Source organism: Salmo trutta, chromosome 24, assembly GCF_901001165.1.
Source record: "Salmo trutta chromosome 24, fSalTru1.1, whole genome shotgun sequence".
Classification (NCBI taxonomy): Eukaryota; Metazoa; Chordata; class Actinopteri; order Salmoniformes; family Salmonidae; genus Salmo; species Salmo trutta.
Window position 1 is genome coordinate 2,592,878 of NC_042980.1, and position 13,353 is coordinate 2,606,230.

At 41.0% G+C, this 13,353-nt stretch overlaps 1 pseudogene; it reads left to right on the forward strand.

Moving 5' to 3' along the window:
• The first annotated feature begins 6,170 nt into the window (after positions 1–6,170).
• Positions 6,171–8,414, forward strand: LOC115161467 (platelet-derived growth factor receptor-like protein; annotated as a pseudogene).
• Positions 8,415–13,353: the final 4,939 nt, after the last annotated feature.

Here is a 13,353-nt window from a genome sequence, read left to right on the forward strand (position 1 = left end):
CCCCGAAAAATACATTGTTTTGAAACACACACACACACACACACACACGCGCACACACACACCTCTTTCCGAGAAGCCTTTCTCTGAGACCGAAAGAGAGAGAGAAAAACTGAGACTCCTTTCGTTTAAAGGGAAGGTACAATTTGAAAACCCTTTATTTAATTCTAAATCTTTAGTACAGACCTTTTAAAACATTAGTTAAACAATTTTACTATTCCTTTCTTACTGAAAAAGGGCAGGCTCTATGGTCAGCCAACACAGCCATCCGTGTCTAAATCCCCATCTTCACGGTCTGCCCGGTTCAGACAGTGTCTCTTCCTCGCAAGATATCCCGCTCCCCCCAGGTTCCGTATGCTTTCTTTCCCTGGATAGATCAAACGTCTTGCCTTTAGGCCCTGGGTCTGTCTTAAGGATAGAAGCGCCAAGCGGCGTAATTGTTCACGATGTTGGAAAAGATTTCCCAGCTGTTTCAGCATGTTCAGGAATGTATGATAATCCCCCCACCTAAAGCTAAAGACTGGCACAAAATAGTTGACCTCCGTGCAGGCTTTTGAAAATACATACGAACTAACTGATTTGGTTGCATTGGAACTATCGAATTGGGCACAAACTAAAACTGTCACTTTGGAGTCTAGACTATATGCCACTGAAGAGATTCTTATGGCTTTCAAATCATCTCGCCCGCAGACTTCCTCTTCCAGTGCGTACCCAGGCAGGGTTGTCCCACTCAGAGCCTGTTCGATCTGGCATAGCGCCAGCCGTATCTTAAGCCATTCTCTCATCCGCAGCGCAGGAGAAAAACTCCCTGCTTTTGTTTGAAAAATGGTGCTGTGGCCGCTGTTTGTGAAAATCTTCACAGTTGAATCGTCCGGTTGGAAAATGTAACCCATATGGCCGTCACTCATATCCAGCACTCAATTAAAACAATCAGGTGCTTCCCAAAGAATGTCTTTGATGGTTTTGTCATTGTGTTCTTGACACGAGGAACACAGTAGACCTACAATTTGTCTAGGAGACATGTTTAATTTCTTCTTTAGTGTTCTGGGTTTATTTTAATTTCTTATTTATTGTTCTGGGGTTTATCGAGGTCGCTTGTAGTGTTCACAACAATTACTTATACTGCGTCTGTCCAATACCCCCGGACATTACTGTTTTCATATACATAAGTTCCCTACAACAGGGGGGGCCATACTCTTTGAAATGTTCAAACACATTCCACAGTTCAACGAGTTCACTACACATCAATCATCATGACAGCTTTAAGCTTTAACATAAACAGATGCACTATCTGGTTAAATAAACACTCACTCGAGAGTGTGAGAACGGAAGGACAGAATGTACATATATGGGCATAAGCACTCACTCGAGAGCGTGAGAATGGAAGGACAGGATGTACATATATGGGCATAACCCCGTGACCCATAAAATAGGTCATAAATCACTCGTTTGACGGATGCCGTCTACTGTATTCTCTCTAGCATTCAACCACTCCTTGTTTCAGTTGCTCTATAGAAATGTCCTCCATTTTTGCATTGACATAGCCATAGCCTTTCAGGCAGGGCTAAATTTGAGGTGGATCCTGCTGGAACAGGATCCAGCACCTGACCTTGTTCTGGAACCTATTTGCCCAGAATCAGTAGCTCTCGCGGCATAATTTACTAATTGTTTCACTGTTCCCACTGTAGACATTCTAATAAAAGCGATCAGCTTTAAATCAAGTTGCCGCCTCTATGCCTCCCAGAAAGACCATGTAAAAGCCTAGTGATCCTTCTCTGTAATCATCCTATCCTGCGACACTGATTCCAGACCTGCTCTCTTATTTGTAAGTAGAGGTTATGAGGAGGGCTGGTGGGGTAAGTAACTGATCTTGACACAGGTTCCGGTAGTGCTGGTCAGCTAGTGAAGAGGTCCTTTAATAATCACGTAACGTAGCCTAGGCTAGTCGTCTCCCTACTCAATTTGAGTCATGGGAAAGCCAAATAAAAAAGTGGATAAGAAGAGGCAATTTTGCACTATTTTCCTTTGTTTTTCTCTTTTGTTAATTTTGTAGCTGAGTTGGGGGACTGGGGTCTTGGGGGTGGGGAATGGAATCATATTTTTTTTTCTTGGGGGTTGTGTGGGTCTCAGATGGTTGAGGGGCAGCGCTTGGGTGACTGTAGGGGGGATCTTGGAGGGCTGGTGGCCTGGCAGTTGGGAGCTTGTGCCGGTGCCTGATGGATAGCTGGTTCGGGTCCCCATTTTTGACCTTGTGAGATCTGTTGACGTGCCCTTGAGCAGTGCGTTGACCCTGGTTGCTTCTGTGGGTCGCTCTGGATGGGAGTCTGTTAGATGACTAATGTGATGTAGATGTTGAGCGGCTTCACTGCAAGTAGATTATATGTCTTAAATTCAACAATAAAAAAAAATTGAGCTTGACATTTTAAATCCAGAGAAAGATGGTGAATGAGCCAGAGAACTGTCAGTGCTGGAGGAGAGGAGTGAGGGGTTGCATAAAACCTTCCTAAGTGTATTCCTTAAGAGATATCTTAAAAATAATGTAATATTTACCTTAAGTTTCCTTTAAATATGAGGTCACACTTAAGGTTACCCTTAACTAATTTGAAAAACACTTTGGGCAAATTTGACATAATAAACTTAAGGTCCCTTCTGAGCTCCCTTAACTGCTAGCTACATTTTGAGACCATTGCTGAATATATCATGTCTGATGAAGAACAGCAGGAAAATGTTCAAAGAGCATTTTTTTTCCTACTGCATCATTGATTGTATGTTGTTTTACTCCATGTGTAACTCTGTGTTTTTGTATGTTGTCGAACTGCTTTGCTTTATCTTGGCCAGGTTGCAATTGTAAATGAGAACTTGTTCTCAACTTGCCTACCTGATTAAATAAAGGTGAAATAAATAAATAAATAAATAAATAAATTTGTCTAGTGGCAGGTAGAGTGGCGAGTAGGAGCTTTGGGCTAGTAACCAAAAAGTTGCTGGATCAAATCTCCGAGCTGACAAGTAAAAATCTGATTCTGCCCCTGAGCAGGGCAGTTAACCCACTGTTCCCCAGGTGCCGAAGACATGGATGTCAATTAAGGCAGCCCTCTGCACCTCTCTGATTCAGAGGGGTTGCGTTAAATGCTGAAGACACATTTCAGTTAAATGCATTCAGTTGCACAACTGACTAGGTATCCCCATTTCCCTATTTAGGGAATGATAAAATTCCATGGATAATGTCTGATGGCCAACTACCGTTTCGACAGAAGCGCAATAACAGAAATGCTACAGGAAAACCTAGAAGCAAAAACAAGGAATCATGCACTGCTGCCAGTTCTACAGGTTTTAATGTCCCTGTGTTATTTCACTACAGGAAGTTTCCAGTCAGTGATGGGTGAAGTATTTAAGTCCTCAAGTCATCTGGGTGTAGAGTTGTGGACAGAGTCACGAAAACCTTCAGAAGATGAGGTTCATCAGATTTCCCACCCAAGCCAAACAGAACATCCTTGGTACAGCATAGGAAGGTTCCCACGAGTCTGTGGAGCAATTGATGGGAGCAATCCCATGGACCATAAAGTGACTTATGTCAATAGAAAGAACTACCACTCCAACGTACAAGGCATTTGTGACCCAGATGGCAAGTTTCTAAACATTGTTGCCTCTTGGCCTGGCAGCACGCTAATGCCAGGATATTGCGTGAATCACAGATTGGTAGGGAGTGTGAGGAGGGCAGACACAGAGGAATACTGATTGAAGACAGTGAATAAATACCCTTGCCGTCCGTAGCTGACACCATTCTTGAATCTATTATAAATTAATACCCTTTGCTCAACTTGGAACAACAGCGGAATGAATACAATTGTAGCCTTTAGCAGTATGGTCAGGCTAGATTAGCCTTTCTCATTTGAAGCTAATCCCTGCATTGTTTTTTGAATAGTTTCTTAGCATCACACACAAGATGTACCATAAATGTTTTTCAAGATAGTACCCTAGTGAGAGTAATGACATTTCTCTCAATTGATACAAATTAAACTGTTCATTCAATGTCTTTTTACATTAATAATCTAGTCCAAGTCTGGGCTTGATCAGTGTTTAAAGGTTGCCTCTCCTCTTTTCGTATTAGTCTTCTAGTTTTGTGTGCCAAGGGTTTATTATGTCTACTTTGTAACTCTACTTTGCTTTCATAACCAATTTCTGGGGTCTTATAAGGATGAACAGTGAGATATTGCTTTTTAACATTCTTGTCTTGGAGCAGCATAGGCAATTGATGTGTAATCTGTCTCTCTCATGAATGGTAGTATCTGTTAGGGATAGAGCTGCAAAAATCAGGTGACATTTAGAAAATTCCATGAATCGGGAGGGAATAAGCAAGAAATCTGGAATCCTCCAACAAGGATTTCTGGAATATCTGTAATTTCAAAACCAAGTCATCAATTTAAGGGCATTTCCCATTTTTTTGTTCACCCAACTTTTACCAGAATTTTTGTTGATTTCACGTTGAATTCATGTTAGTTGACAACTCAAACAAAACTGAAAATCAAAACTAGAAATTGAATGGCCATCTGTGCCCAGTGGGTAGTTAGGGAAATATTTTAGGGTGTTCAATTGCAGTTTATCCACTGATTGAGCTCTTAGACCTGTGGTTTGATGATGATCAGAGTTCTACCTCGTCCTCTGGTATTGATAGATTAGTTTACAGTAGATGATTGAAAGATAAGTGGCTGAGCTTGATAACATATTGTCTTTGTAGTTTACTGCAATATCATGTTTTTTACGTGACAATTATATTTAATCAATTTTAAGATGCGTTAGGTTAATTAAACATGGAACAAAAGGGCAGAGGACATTGTCTCCCTGAGCACCAAGATCAGGGTTGTAGACAAAGGTAGCTAGTGTTGTAACTTATTAAAATAACTTCAGAATGAGCCTCTGTAAATGTACCCATTTAACGCTGACATAGTTTTCAATTGTTTCTGTTAAGTACACTGTCAAAAAATGTATTTAAGACCAGTTTGTGTGTGTATTCTGTGTGTTCCGCACATTGTCAGACATTGCACAGTCACTTAGTGAGGGGAGGATATACAGTATAGTTGCTTGTCTGCCTGTTGTAAATGGTTGATACAACTTTTGGCAATAGGTTTATTTGTGGTTCTCTCTCAAGAAAAACCAATAGGGATGTGTGTACCTCATTACATCTCCTTTATAAACAGTGATAGTGTTCCCCTCAGCCCACCAGAGGGCATCAGAGCATGTGCTATATCTTCACTGTGCTTGAGAGAAATAAGGACAGGAGAGACTTCCCGTTTTTTCTTACTTTGCTTTTCCTTTTTTCACTGGGGAGGAGGATGGAGCTGCTAATCTAAACAATGCTGCAGAGTTCCAGACAGCATCTGATCTCTCTCTGCTGCTGGGTCCCTCGCTGCTCCTCTGGCCCTATAGTGCCCCTCTTGACCCCCTTGCTTCCTCCTTACCTGCCGCTCAGTCCCGTCTGCTGACCATGAAGCTCTGCTGGGTCTTCCTAACTCTCGCCATCTTCTGGGTGGAGCTCCAAAATGGTGAGTATCTTTCTGATCCTCAATGTCTCTCCTACATGGCTGCTCCTTCTTTGCGTTTCAAGTTTTTCTGAGTCTGAATACACAGTGATATAAGTTAATTCCACCCTAACTGCTTTGCTGTAATCTGAGAGCAGCATTTGGGATAATATCATAGTTTTGTCAAATCTGAGTTTTATATTGGAGCTTAGTACCACAGTGATGGGAGTGTGGGGGAGAGGCAAAGTCTGTGAATACCATTTACCTAAAGGATAAGATAGTTACAGCAGTGATTTTAGATATCACACAAGACTTTAAGCAGAAATAGCCAAATCATTAATTCCTTAATTAAATCAGGATCACACCTGTGTGGAAGAACCTGCTTTCAATACACTTTGTTTCCCTCATCTACTCAAGTGTTTCCATTATTTTGGCACTTACCTGTATTTGATGTGGCTTGCATGAGTGTTTGCTGAGGAGTAATTTTCTCAGCTCCTACAGGAGTAATAAAGGCCTAGTTCACACATTTTGTGAAATGTTTTATTTGTTAAATAATATACTGTACCAGTCACAAGTTTGGACACGTACTCATTCCAGGGTTTTTCTTTATTTTTACTATTTTCTACATTGTAGAATAATAGTGAAGACATCGCAACTATGAGGTAACACATATGGAGTCATGTAGTAACCAAACAAGTGTTTCACCTTCCAGCAGGACAATGACCCTAAGCATACTGGTAAAGCAACACTTGAGTGGTTTAAGGGGAAACATTTAAATGTCTTGGAATGGCCTAGACCTCAATCCAATTGAGAATCTGTGGTATGACTTAAATATTGCTGTATACCAGCGGAACCCATCCAACTTGAAGCAGCTGGAGCAGTTTTGCCTTGAAGAATGGGCAAAAATCCCAGTGGCTAGATGTGCCAAGCTTATAGAGACATACCCCAAGAGACTTGGGGTGGCTCTACAAAGTATTGACTTTGGGGGTGTGAATAGTTATGCACGCTCAAGTCCTGTTTTTTTGTCTTATTTCTTGTTTGTTTCACAATAAATATTTTGCATCTTCAAAGTGGTAGGCATGTTGTGTAAATAAAATGATATAAACCCCCCAAAATTAAATCCAGGTTGTAAGGCAACAAAATAGGTGTCACGTCCTGACCATAGTAAGATGTTATTTTCTATGGTATAGTTGGTCAGGGCGTGACAGGGGGTGTTTTGTGTTTTTCTATGTTTTCTATTTCTATGTTCTTAGATTCTAGTTTTTATATTTCTATGTTGGCTTGTTTAGGATGATCTCCAATTGGAGGCAGCTGGTCCTTGTTGTCTCTAATTGGAGATCATATTTAAGTAGGGGTTTTTCTTCCTGGGTTTTGTGGGTGATTATATTTGTGAGTAGTGTTTGTTTCTCCTCTGCGGCATGGTTTGTTATTTTGTAGATTTCAGTTATTTGTTGTATTGCATAGTTTTCACGGATTAAATAAATATGTGGAACGAAACACACGCTGCGCTTTGGTCCGATCCTTTCGACAACTGTGACAATAGGACAAACGCCAAGTGGGGTGAATACTTTCGCAAGCCACAGTTTTTTTTGTGTTGTTATCAGGGGGTTCTGCAGCACCTTCAGCAGCCCTACTTCACGCCGCTATGGGGTTACCTTCAGAGGACTCCACTGCCTGAAGCATGTGCATTGTAGTGCCAAACCACCAACACCATAGTGTTCATGAGTGTCCCATTTTGAGAGTTCAGACAACTTCCGTAAAGCATGTGGATGTTGTAGAGCCAACAACCGGCAATGTCGTGCTCATGAGTGTTATCTTTCGATTTTGGTGACTTATTATACTGAACAAAAATATATACACGCACCATGTAAAGTGTTGGACCCAAGTTTCATGAGCTGAAATAAAAGATATGCACTAAAAGTTTGTTCAATTCCTTTTTTACATCCCGTCAATGAGCATTTCTCCTTTGCCAAGATAATCCATCCACTTGACAGGTGTCGTATATCAATCAGTTACGTTGTAAAGGCAGTAACATCGGCTGGTCCTACCCTACCTACCTGGACACCTTCAATGACTCCCGACTCAGGTGACCTGAAGGATGGGACCCAAATGGCTCCCTAGGGCTTTGGTCAAAAGTACTGTGCCATTTGGGACGGAGCCATTAAGAGATCACTTGTTCAGTGTCAAATCACTATGCCTCCAGCTGATAGTAACCTAACAATGATCTGTAATGTTATTGTGTTCCCTTTCTTTCACTCCCAACATACAGCATCAAGCAGAGTGACAAGTACAGCCAGTTGATCCTGACATCAGATATCTGCAGCCGACACAGGGGCGTACAGCTGCTGGGTCATACTTTGTGATGGATCTGAGTGTCTCAAAGACCCTGACCGCACCTCCAGCACTTACATCTACTTCACAGGTGAGCAGGGTACCTCTACTGTAACACTATTTACTGTTTATACTTGATTAACCTAACAACATATATAAGAATGTTACCGCTGCCATTCAGACTATATTAAAATTCTTTAATTAACTCACTTCAAAAAAATCATCTCTACCCTCGTCCCCCCCTTCCCCTCCAACCAGACAAGGACGAACTCTTCGTCCCTTCTGCCATCCACTTTGAGATCATCTATCTGCGTACGGACAGGCCTTCTGTTATACCCTGTCGTGTGAGCAGTCAGCTGCCCAAGGTGTCACAAAGAGGTCCCCCCAGAGGAGATGGAGGTGGACGGGATGCTTGTCTCCTATGACCCAACCAAGGGCTTCATCCTCCAGAACCCCAGTCCAGAGCACCAGGGAGTGTTTTACTGTAAGGCCGTGACCAAAGCCAAACCACAATAGATCACAATACTTGTGCTCACACTAACATAAGTTGCTTGTCAGTAAACCCCAAAAGTAAAAAAATAAATGATAATGTACATTATAGCCCAACAGATGGGAATGTGATGTATCTAATTTGAATTATGTTAACCTGTTGGGGATAGGGGGCAGTATTTTCACAGCCGGATAAAAAACGTACCCGATTTAATCTGGTTACTACTCCTGCCCAGTAACTAGAATATGCATATAATTGTTTGATTTGGATAGAAAACACCCTAAAGTTTCTAAAACTGTTTGAATGGTGTCTGTGAGTATAACAGAACTCATTTGGCAGGCCAAAACCTGAGAAGATTCCAAACAGGAAGCGCTCTCTCTGACCATTTCTTGGCCTTCTTGATCATCTCTATCCAAAACAGGGGATCTCTGGCATAACGTGACATTTTCTAACGCTCCCATAGGCTCTCAGAAGGCGCCAGAACGTTGAATGTTGACTTTGCAGGCCATGGCTGAAAAACAGTAGCGCATTTGGATAGTGGTCGATCTGAGAACAATGAGACTGGGGGTGCGTGCACGAGCCGACACCATGTTTTTATTTTTTCGTCTTTGAACGAAAACAGGGTTTCCCGGTCGGAATATTATCGCTTTTTACGAGAAAAATCACATAAAAATTGATTTTAAACAGCGTTTGACATGCTTCGAAGTACGGTAATGGAATATTTAGAATTTTTTTGTCACGAAACACGCCGGGCGCGTCACCCTTCTTTACCCTTCGGATAGTGTCTTGGAACGCACAAACAAAACGCCGCTATTTGGATATAACTATGGATTATTTGGAACCAAACCAACATTTGTTATTGAAGTAGAAGTCCTGGGAGTGCATTCTGACGAAGAACAGCAAAGGTAATCCAATTTTTCTTATAGTAAATCTGAGATTGGTGAGTACCACACTGGTGGGTGTCAAAATAGCTAGCCTGTGATGGCCGGGCTATCTACTCAGAATATTGCAAAATGTGCTTTCACCAAAAAGCTATTTTAAAATCGGACATAGCGATTGCATAAAGGAGTTCTGTATCTATAATTCTTAAAATAATTGTTATGTTTTTTGTGAACGTTTATCGTGAGTAATTTAGTAAATTCACCGGAAGTGTTCGGTGGGAATGCTAGTCACATGCTAGTCACATGCTAATGTAAAAAGCTGTTTTTTTATATAAATATGAACTTGATTGAACAAAACATGCATGTATTGTATAACATAATGTCCTAAGATTGTCATCTGATGAAGATCATCAAAGGTTAGTGCTGCATTTAGCTGTGGTTTGGGTTTTTGTGACATTATATGCTAGCTTGAAAAATGGGTGTCTGATTATTTCTGGCTGGGTACTCTGCTGACATAATCTAATGTTTTGCTTTCGTTGTAAAGCCTTTTTGAAATCGGACAGTGTGGTTAGATTAACGAGAGTCTTGTCTTTAAAATGGTGTAAAATAGTCATATGTTTGAGAAATTGAAGTAATAGCATTTCTAAGGTATTTGTATGCATCCCACCACGCACAGGCAGGTTAAATATTGCTGTATACCAGGGGAACCCATCCAACTTGAAGCAGCTGGAGCAGTTTTGCCTGGAAGAATGGGCAAAAATCCCAGGGGCTAGATGTGCCAAGCTTATAGAGACATACCACAAGTATTGGGGTGGCTCTACAAAGTATTGACTTTGGCGGGGTGAATAGTTATGCACGATCAAGTTCTGTTTTTTTTGTCTTATTTCTTGTTTGTTTCACAATAAAACATATTTTGCATCTTCAAAGTGGAAGGCATGTTGTGTAAACCAAATGATACAAACCCCCCCAAAAATCTATTTTAATTCCAGGTTGTAAGGCAACAAAATAGGAAAAATGCCAAGGGGGTGAATACTTTTGCAAGCCACTGTATAGGGGTAAGGTGACCAGGCAACGGGATATAAGATAAACAGCAGCTTTTGTGTGTGTGTGTGTGTGTGTGTGTGTCTGTGTGTGTGTAGTCAGTATAAATGTATGTGCATATTATGTGTGAGTGAGCAGATGATGGAGTGAGTGTGTAGGGCCTGTGAGTGTGCGTGGAGACAGTATAAAAATGAAAGGTCGATAGAGATACAAGGTTAGCTCAGATAGTCCGTTTAGATATTTTGTTAGCTATTTATCAGGCTTATTGCTTGGGGATAGAAACTGTTCAAGAGCCTGTTGGCGTCAGACTTGATGCACCGGTGCGGCTTGCCGTGCGGAAGCAGAGAGAATAGTCTATAGCTTGAGTTGTTGGAGCCCTTAACAATTTTACGGGCCTTCCTTCCACATCGCCTGATATAGATGTCCTGGTTGGCATGGAGCTCGGCCCCAGTGATGTACTGAGCTGTTCACACCACTGTCTGTAGCGCCATGCGTTTGAGGGTGGAGCTATTGCCATACCAGGCAGTGATTCAGCCAGTCAAGATGCTCTCAATGGCTGTAGAAGTTTTTTTGAGGATTTGAGGGCCCATGCAAAACTTTTTCACGCCCTTGGAGGTGTCACGCCTTCTTCATGACCGTGCACTTGTGTTTGGACCATTTTAAGTCTAGTGATTTGGACACCGAGGAACGTGAAGCTGCAGCCCCGTCGACGTGGATGGGGGCATGCTCACCCCCTCCGTTTCCTGTAGTCAACGATCAGCTCCTTGGTCTTATTGACGTTGAGGGAGAGGTTGTTGCTCTGACACCACACTGCTAGGTCACTAATGGGCTCTGTATGTGGAATGTGAAATGCAAGCCCAGAGCGATACACTTACAACATTTTCCACCTCTCTCACTCTACAGAAATGCACTGGGCTGTTGCTAAGAATGATGTATATGGAGCTAAGCAGTATTGAGGTAATTGTATCCAAAATCTAGTTTTATCCACCATGAATTCATTTTATATTAATAGGGACAATATCCAATGGTATAGAGTGGCGCGAATTACAAATACCTAAAAAATGCTAAAACTTCAATTTCTCAAACATATGACTATTTTACACCATTTTAAAGACAAGACTCTCCTTTATCTAACCACATTGTCCGATTTCAAAAAGGCTTTACAACGAAAACAAAACATTAGATTATGTCAGGAGAGTACCCTCACAAAAATAATCACACAGCCATTTTCAAAGCAAGCATATACGTCACAAAAACCAAAACCACAGCTAAATGCAACACTAACCTTTGATGATCTTCATCAGATGACACTCCTAGGACATTATGTTATACAATACATGCATGTTTTGTTCAATCAAGTTCATATTTATATCAAAAAAACAGCTTTTTACATTAGCATGTGATGTTCAGAACTAGCATACCCACCGCAAACTTCCGGTGAATTTACTAAATTACTCACGATAAACGTTCACAAAAACATAACAATTATTAAGAATTATAGATACAGAACTCCTTTATGCAATCGCGGTGTCAGATTTTAAAATAGCTTTCGGTGAAAGTACATTTTGCAATATTCTGAGTACATAGCCCGGGCATCACGGCTAGCTAATTTGACACCCACCAAGTTTGGCCCTCACCAAACTCAGATTTACCATAAGAAAAATTGGTTTACCTTGCTGTTCTTCGTCAGAATGCATTCCCAGGACTTCTACTTCAACAACAAATGTTGTTTTGGTTCGAAATAATCCATAGTTATATCCAAATAGCTTCGTTTTGTTCGTGCGTTCAAGTCACTATCCGAAGGGTGACGCGTCGTACTTCGAAGCATGTCAAACGCTGTTTAAAATACATTTTTATGCTATTTTTCTCGTAAAATAGCGATAATATTCCAACCGGGCAACGTTGTGTTCATTCAAACACTGAAAGAAAAAAATGTAGTCATCTCGTGCACGTGCACCTCAGTGTCATTGTTCTCAGAAGGACCACTCACAAAAACACCTGCTGTTTTTCGCCCAGAGACTGGAGAGCTCTCATTCCACTTTCTGGCGCCTTCCTAGAGCCAATGGAAGCCTTAGGAAATGTCACGTTACAGCAGAGATGCTGTATTTTTGATAGAGATGTCCTAGAAGGAGAACAAATTGTCAGACAGGGCACTTCCTGTATAGAATCTTTACAGGTTTTGGCCTGCCATATGAGTTCAGTTATACTCACAGACACCATTCAAACAGTTTTAGACACTTTAGAGTGTTTTCTATCCAAATCTACTAATTATATGCATATTCTAGTTTCTGGGCAGGAGTAGTAACCAGATTAAATCGGGTACGTTTTTTATCCGGCCGTGAAAATACTGCCCCCTATCCCAAACAGGTTAACATGGAAACCAACTAAGAAAGTGTGTCAACATAGAACAATAAATCCCTATAATTATCTGCTTTTGATTTCATATAGGACTTTATTAATTGCATATCAACAGTTTTTTCAACCCACCTATAATTTCAACATCCAAGCAAGTTATTTTGTGACATGTATCCCATCCATCATTTTTAACTGTAGTGACATTATCTTTGTAAACACCACAACTTTAAAGCTGCAGTAGGAGGATTGGGTGAGGGAGGTGTGCTAGACAACAGGTCATCAAACATGCACAAACAGTGGTTTGAATTGGTCCAATGGTGAAACAAACAAACCAACAAAAAACCATCATTGAAAACACACAGCTTTGAGTCCTCAGGCCACCAACCTGTAGTACTGAACAGTTAGAGGTCTATATGACCTGTAAATGAGTAATTACAGTAAAGACCATCAACATTAAAAATACACAGGAAATTATTCTCAATATCCAATTTATGAAGGATACCATGCATGTGGTGGATGCATCACTGAAAGCAACATTCCTACAGAGAAAGCTCTCATGAATTATCTATGAGAAGTGATTACAATGGTATTGAGAAGTATGTGTTGCATAAATATGAACATAAATCCTTCTACAAATGGATCCTGTATTACTATACAGATTACATGATTAAAAACAACCAGATGGAATAACAGCCAACCGTTAGAAAACAGTACAGTAATGCTTGCAACATACAGGACAGAA